This window comes from Chaetura pelagica, unplaced genomic scaffold (genome assembly GCF_000747805.2).
Source record: "Chaetura pelagica isolate M959 unplaced genomic scaffold, ChaPel_1.0 scaffold135, whole genome shotgun sequence".
NCBI classification, from domain to species: domain Eukaryota; kingdom Metazoa; phylum Chordata; class Aves; order Apodiformes; family Apodidae; genus Chaetura; species Chaetura pelagica.
In genome coordinates, this window is record NW_009953649.1 from 3074501 (window position 1) to 3081987 (window position 7487).

Below are 7487 nucleotides of genomic sequence, written 5' to 3' on the forward strand. Positions count from 1 at the left end.
CTGCCGGCCCCGCTCCCCCCGCCGGCCCCGCGGGGACCCCGCTGCCGTTTGAACTTAAACCGGGTTGAAACTTGATGGCTTAGGAAAACCACTCACCCTCAGCCCACCCTTCAGCCTGTTTCGGGCTGGCCCTGCCTGCCGGGTCCCCTCAGAGAGCTGCACGGAGCAGGTGTGCCGGAGGAGGAACGTCCCCCCTTTTCTGTGTTTGTCGGGGTTTATTCGTAAGAAGGTTCCCAGGTGAACTTTTTTTTTTAGCAGATGGACCCATATTTGTCAGTACTTCACAGTAGATCCCCACAGGGTTATGTAGCATAGCAGCTACATTGTGTGAAAAGCAATGTGCTGCAAGGTGTTTTGAGAAGGTCGGATACAAGTGGTTATAATGCAGCCTTTGACTATGAAGCCTAGAGATCAGACAGGGAGAAAAGGAGGGAAAGCATTTTATTCCATTTAAAATCTGCTTCCGTCCCTATCTTCCTGTCTTTCCAGGCCACATAGTATTTCAAATCCTCTTCTCAGGACAGAGATGGAGATTGAAGCATCAATTATCTTCTCTTCAGACCTGGTGAAAGACTGACAATGCCAAGACAAATTACCAAGAAGGTTCTGTGAACTGAAGCTGCAACTGATGGTAAGAGACAGGAAAACCTGACTGGTACAGCCCACATTAGTTTGGCTTGTTGACAGTACATACAGAATTATATAATTTTTATGTGTGCATTTTAAAAGAGTTCTGGAAGGCTTTTAAGGTAAAAAGGAAGGATCTGAGCTTTTGAAGAGCCAGCAGCAGCAGAAGAGGTACATCTCCACAGGAGCACGGAGTTTGGCAGCACAACGTTGCACAACATTGTGAAACTCTTCCTGCTTCTGTTTGGCATTTTAATTTCACAAAATTAGTTCAACTGGTGGCAAATACAGCAGAGTTTTGCGTGACTTTGAAATACAAAAATAAACAACAACTAAAAATAAAATGTTATGTCTACCTTTAAAAAAATACAATCAGCAGTCTGGGCAGCCAAAGACCAGTTCACTTCTCCTCAGCAGATAATAAGGGTGGGAAGATGCATCAGAAGCCACATGGACTATACCGGGTTGCTATGTTGCCACTGCTATGTAACTGCACACATATGGAGACCATGTATGGAAGTGTTGGCTGTGAAGTTGCCAGCAGAGTTTGTACATGTAAGCATTTTGGTAATGGAAGGTAAGGACCAGATTTTTGCATTTAAGGGTAGCTTCCAGCAAAATGGATAGAAGTTATTTCTAACTTGTATTCAGAAGAATCAAGGCCAGATGAGATGCATGGCAGAAAGAAAAACCCCTGTTTTTCCTGGGTGATTTTTTCTGCTCCTTAAGCTTTGCAGGCCCACTATGAGAAAAAACTGAGATGCCTGGCAGGTTTCACAATGTCAGGCTATATTATTCCCCCAGTACCAGCTTGTGACAACGTAATAAAACACAAATGTGATTAATATTACCTAAAAGGACATAGCACAACAATGTCAGTTTCACTTAGCAAATGTAAAGGATATTTTGATGTTTTGAACCATACACTGATGTAGTTGGTGGTTGAAACAAAGCTAGACAAGAACATAAATATTTAGAAGAGTAATCCCATAGTGGATGAATGAGAGGAAGACTGAAATGAAGTTGTTCAGATAGAAAAGGAAACTCAGAGTCACACACAGAGTGAGGGAGTACTATGTGCTGTGGTGGATGGGTGCAAGCTAATACTTCTCTACTTTTCTGAAACAACAGAAGCAGATTCTCAAATACACTTTTAGGTTTTCCACTAGGACACAAGTAGAGTAAGCCACTAGAATGAATAGAACTGCTTGTACACAGTGGCAAATATTTGCAGAACCAGGCTATAAGTTCAGGTAAATACAGCTATTTATACTTCTGTGTAAAATGTTGCAATTATTTGACTGTACCTGGAGTACAGAATCACAGAGTACATTGACAAAGTTCCACAGAAAGTAATGATGACGGTGAGAGAAGGTTCAAAAATACCCTGTGTCTTATCTAAAGTGTTAATCATAATGAATGTATAACAAACTCAGCATCTAAAGGAAGACTTGTTCATGTAAACTGCAGAGAAATGTTTGTGTATAAAACTTAGAAGTTTAGTGCACATCATGTCAACTCCAGTAAGCTGTCCTAACTCTAATGAATAGTACTGACTGTTAAGTATAATGGAGGCTGACTTGTCCTCATTAAAAAAAAACAAACAACAACATTATTTTAATTCTTCTTTTGGAGAAGAACAGGGAAATTTATATTGGAAATGACCCCTGGGGGTCAGCCGTTCCTATACCCTGCTCAATGCAGGGCTGATAGCAAACTTGGATCAGGCTGCAGCTGACTTTTCAAAATTTGCAGGGATGGAGATTCCTCAGCTTCTTTGGGTGGTCTCTTCCAGCAATGTTCCACTCTCACCATGAAGAATTTCTTCCTCTGTCTAGTCAAACCAGTTGCTACCTTTGTCTCATGGTCTTTCACTGAGCACTTCTAAGAGGGGTTTGGCTCTGTCTCTATAGCTTTCCCCATATATAGTGAAAGACTACCTTTTGGTTCCCTTTGCCTTCTCATCTCTAGGCCAAACAAACTAAATTCTCCTAGCCTCTCCTAATATTTTGTTAGCAGACAGAAACTTGAAAAGATGATGTTTGAGGGGTATGAAGGTTTATTTAAGAAAAACCTCTATCAGGAAAAAAACAACAACAACAACAAGTAAACAAACAAAACGAAGGACACTAATGAGAACATTGCAATAAGGAATTTAAATGAAAATTAAGTGTAAAAATATAATTGTTTTTTTAAAAAAACACTCGGTACTTTATATAAACAAAGCAATGTTTTAATTTTAAAGGGAACTTTAAAATATACAAAACCATGACCCCCTACCCTAAATTGACTCGCTGTATTTAGGTTTGTAATATTTTAATGCTCACTGAGACTATCTAACTGGGAGTGTAGAAGATGTAGCTGATTTAACATTTGTTTATTCTCTGTCATGAAGAGAAAATTATTTTGGATTTGAGTGCATTTGAAAAAGAGCAGCTACTTTGTTTACTGTGGTGCTCCTTTCCCATTAAAAATTTACAGGCATTTATTTGAGATCAAGATAGAAGATCACTTTCTAAATGCAACAGAGAAACAAATTGAATAGAAATGGGAATAAATATCCAAACCAAGGCTGCTGTTTTCCTCAGAGCAAGTTTTATAACCAGAATTCAGTCTAAAAATGTAGCCTTTTTTTCCTCAGGAACAGAAGGAGAGGGTATAAGTGCTAAACATCTTTCATGGAGCAGCCAATTCGCTATCCACCAGTCAGCCTCTAACAGATATTTTTGTATGTCAGTCTCAATGAGAAGCTAAAGCTGACGTGCACAAGTACTAGCTTCTTGGCCTTTTATGGCAAAGACTCTATCCTGAAAGAAAACAAAATTATCCTAAAACAAACAAGAAATTTACATTTTATCCCTAGAAATATATTGTGACTGCTGCTTTACCAAATGCTGGCAGACATGTTTTTCATAAAGAAATTGTTGCCTACAGTAATTCAGGGTGGGCTTGCCTTTGCAAATTTAAAACACTGACCAACTCTCATTACTGTTGGCTTTGGGCCAGAAGATAGTGGCAATATGGTCTGCAAACCATTAAATTTTACCTGTACTCAAAACACTGCTTCACACAGAATGCTCTTTAAATTAACTATTTATTGCAGATAAACATAAGAAGAAATTCTACATTTTTACTAGTAGTCATGTTTTTGCTACTACTTAAGTTGTGGAAGTCCCTAGAAGTACCAACTGAGTATCAGGACAGTGGATGAAAAACTCATGAATATTTACATCCTCACAAGTTACAATCTAGCGTGTCCATGAAATACTGTCTTGGAATCATAATGAAGAAAAAGCTGAAAGCTTTGCTCACTTGGACATTTACTCTGAGCTGCTGTCTCCTTTATTCTATGAACTTCCACATACTTCTCTGAATCAAGAAGAGCTGCTTCATCAGACAGAAGCGCAAACCATGAAACAACAATCTTTATGCAGCTTTCAAGTTGCTGGTCTGTTGTTGTTATTTTCTAATAAGAAATTGAATATAGAGCATGCAGTGACTGCCTAATAAAATTCAACTCACTTACAGTCAAGCACAGTCATATGTCTTAAACATTGTGAAAATCTGCAAACATCAGGCACCAGGCTTCCAGGACACCAAAGCATTTTGTGAAGGGAAAAAAAGAGAGGGCTGGAGGGCAGGGATTTAATAAAATGGGCAAAAATGGATCCGTAATTTCGAAGTAGCCTGTGCAGCTTGCCCTAAAAATAGTGACACTACCTTCCATTACAGGTTGTAATTACTGTGGGGCAGAAAAGTGTATGTCCAAGGAGGGGGGAACCTTTCAACCTTTCAGAAATTCTCCTCTCCATTCCAAAAGGGCCCTCCAATGTCCTAGGACTGCAAGGCAGTATCTTGACCCCAGGGAAAATTAGGTCGAAACCCTCATCATTCTGTTCGGAACAGCTGAGGCTTCTGTGCATTCCTGGAGTAGTGTGAGCCATGTGTTTTACAGAGCTACTGGAAAAGCTGTTATACAACAACCAAGTCCTAGTTCCTCCCGTGTTTGTTTTTAATCTGCCTCTCTTCAGAGGCATATAGGTAAAGGCCCAGATTTTTAAGTTATTTAGGGGAAGATAGACAGAAAGTAATGGCATTTTCAAAACTACTCAATACTCAGACTCTCTTAAGTACATAGGCATTAAAACTGTGCTGTTAAACTCTTTTCTATTACACAGCCACGGGTAGGGACTCGCTGTTCTTATTACTTGCTGGCATATGATTAGTTCCCTTATTCTATGGGCTCTTTCTCTAACTGCTCTGTTCGTCTATCCTTCCTCTGTGTCTATTATCCCAACCAATTTCCTGCAGCTCTACCTGCCCCATGGACTGTGTTTTTGATCATCTCCTGTTTCCAGAATTCCTGCCCTTTTCCTTCACAACTTCTCTACTGAATGGCTTTTTTGTTAACACTCTTCACTTTCAGTTATTTTCTCACTCTCTTACTATGTCCAGATCTGAATCATTCCCCCTGCCTCTATCCAACAAAAATAGTTAAGTTGGAAAGTTCCCTTGTAATGTTTTTTCCCCTCTTCTTATACTTATTTTTTTGGTTAGGCACCTGCTACCTAGACAGGATATTGGGCTAGAGGGACTTCATGTCTGATTCAGCATGGCCATTGCTATGTATGTTTTTTGTGAAAGATCAAAGCACAATCCTAGCTTTCCCTCCTGAGCTCAGCTACTGTAGATGGTACAAACACACAGGGCTTCCTGAACAGCACTTGAGACACAAGGAATGAATGCAGGAGCTAGGCAAGGTAGAAATCAACAAGACTAAAGCATTGAATACTTACTTTATTTCTTGAGAGTCATCATACGTTAAGTGCTTCCTTGCAGGAAGAAGTCAAGATTAGTATCCAGGTGGCTATCAGGTGAAAATTCATGGAGCCAAGAAGAGCTGCGTGGTAGCAGTCCTTTCCTCTTTTGGGGCTTAGTCTAACACGTCAGCAGGACCTATAGTCCTAGAGGAAGAGAAGGAACCAGGTAGCATGAAAGGGTACCTCATGGTCCAAATAAATGACACTCTCTGAAGCATCTAAGGATTTTCTCCTGGCTGTGAACTAAGGAGTCTTAGTGCTGAGGCTCTGAAGAACCTCCACCAAGAAATTAGAAAGCTCCCATCATGCCATTTCAAAACAAAGAGAGGATAAAGTGTTTGGATCTATGCAAAAGCTTCTCTCCAAATAATCAATATTTGGAAGAATCAAATATTTCCCTGAATTCCCCTCAGACAGCCCCATTCTGGATGACTAATGAGAAATTAATCACCCTGTCAGAACAAACACTGTGAGACCTTTTAGTCACGCTCTCCCCTTTCTCTGTAATAGATTTTTGTCAGTCATTCAACTAGCTCTCCCAAAAGACAGCCCTGCATCCCAGATACTGCCTTTTTCGTGGTCTTTTTTTTCCAGCTAGGACTCGTTCCACCATCCCTGGGCACATCAGGAGTCAATCACGTGTCACAGGAGCCCGACCCGCGGTGCCTGCTTTGTGGCCCTGCCACACCCACTCTTCATTAAGTCAGTGTTGATTCCAGCCTTCCTGCAGCTGATGCCCAGTGTCTTCCTAACACAGGCAGACATGGCTGGTGTATCTGTGGGGTTTTAAACTGTTTAGATGGATAAATACAAGACTAACAGATTGTTATAATATTGTGGGATTAATATACAAACATTCTCAAAATCATGTGAATTTGTTTACTCCACACATATTTCTGCTAAAGTTGGTATAACGGGGTAATTAGAAATGCAAGGAAGAAAAAGCCGTAAGTAACTTTTTTTCTGTCCTACTGAGACAATTTTTCCTTGTTATAAGAATCATGGTGGCTAAAAGAACCCAGAGTTTTACCATAGATACAAACTTGTGATGATAGGTTTTATCTCCAGAGAGCACATCTCATTTTTTATTTTTGATATATTATATTTTAATTCTTTTTTTCAACAACCAGTAGCTCAACAGAAGTTTTTGTCTTTATATCATTGAATCTTCATTTCTCTGTAGCATGCATGCAGTATCCATTCATATAAAACCACTTTCATTTAAGTGAACCCTCATCCATCTTCGATTATCAGCTTATATTTGAAGTGAAACTGGGAAGACTGCTAAAGGGTACAGACCTTGGCTGCAGAAAGATAGAGATCTGTGGGTTAATCTCTGCACCTCTGGTGGGAAAAGACAGGAGAAAGATGAGTTATAAAGCAAATAACTCTCAGATTTAAAAAATACTGTATGTACAGATGGCTGCTGCTTGTTAACCCTGGAAATGTTAGTAGAGGGATGAAATAAATGTTTTTTTCACTTCCATTCTGCTGCAGGCTTTCATGTCTCACCCACTTCAGCTGAGTACACAATGTAGGAGTGGAATGCTGTGTAAGTGAAAAGAGGCTGCATATGTAAGATGATCCAAGCTGTGACACCAACTCTCATCTAGGTGCGGGTCAAACCTAGTCTAGAAATGGCCTCACAACAACTTGGCATTTGTCAACATCCTGACTCTTACCACCATTTCAGGTTTCCAAAATCAGAAGATGTAGCAGTCTGTTTTTATCAGAGAAAGGCTATGTCTCATCTTGGTGGACCAAGGACATTTCGGAGCTCTCAGATGTTCAGGTGAATTCTTAAGCTGTGTCACAACCTCTTACCAGCATAGAATTTAGGGGTCCAGGTAGTTATCTGTGCATTGGTTCATATGGTAGGGACTGCAGTTACACAGACTTACAGACAGCTATTGCTCGTGTCAACCAAAACCTTGGCTTGGATGGTTGAGAGACCAGGACCTAGAAGTGTGACATGAAGCACACCTGCTTTTCCATCGAATGACAACCTCTGTGATTCAGCCTTGCTCATGACTTGAAACA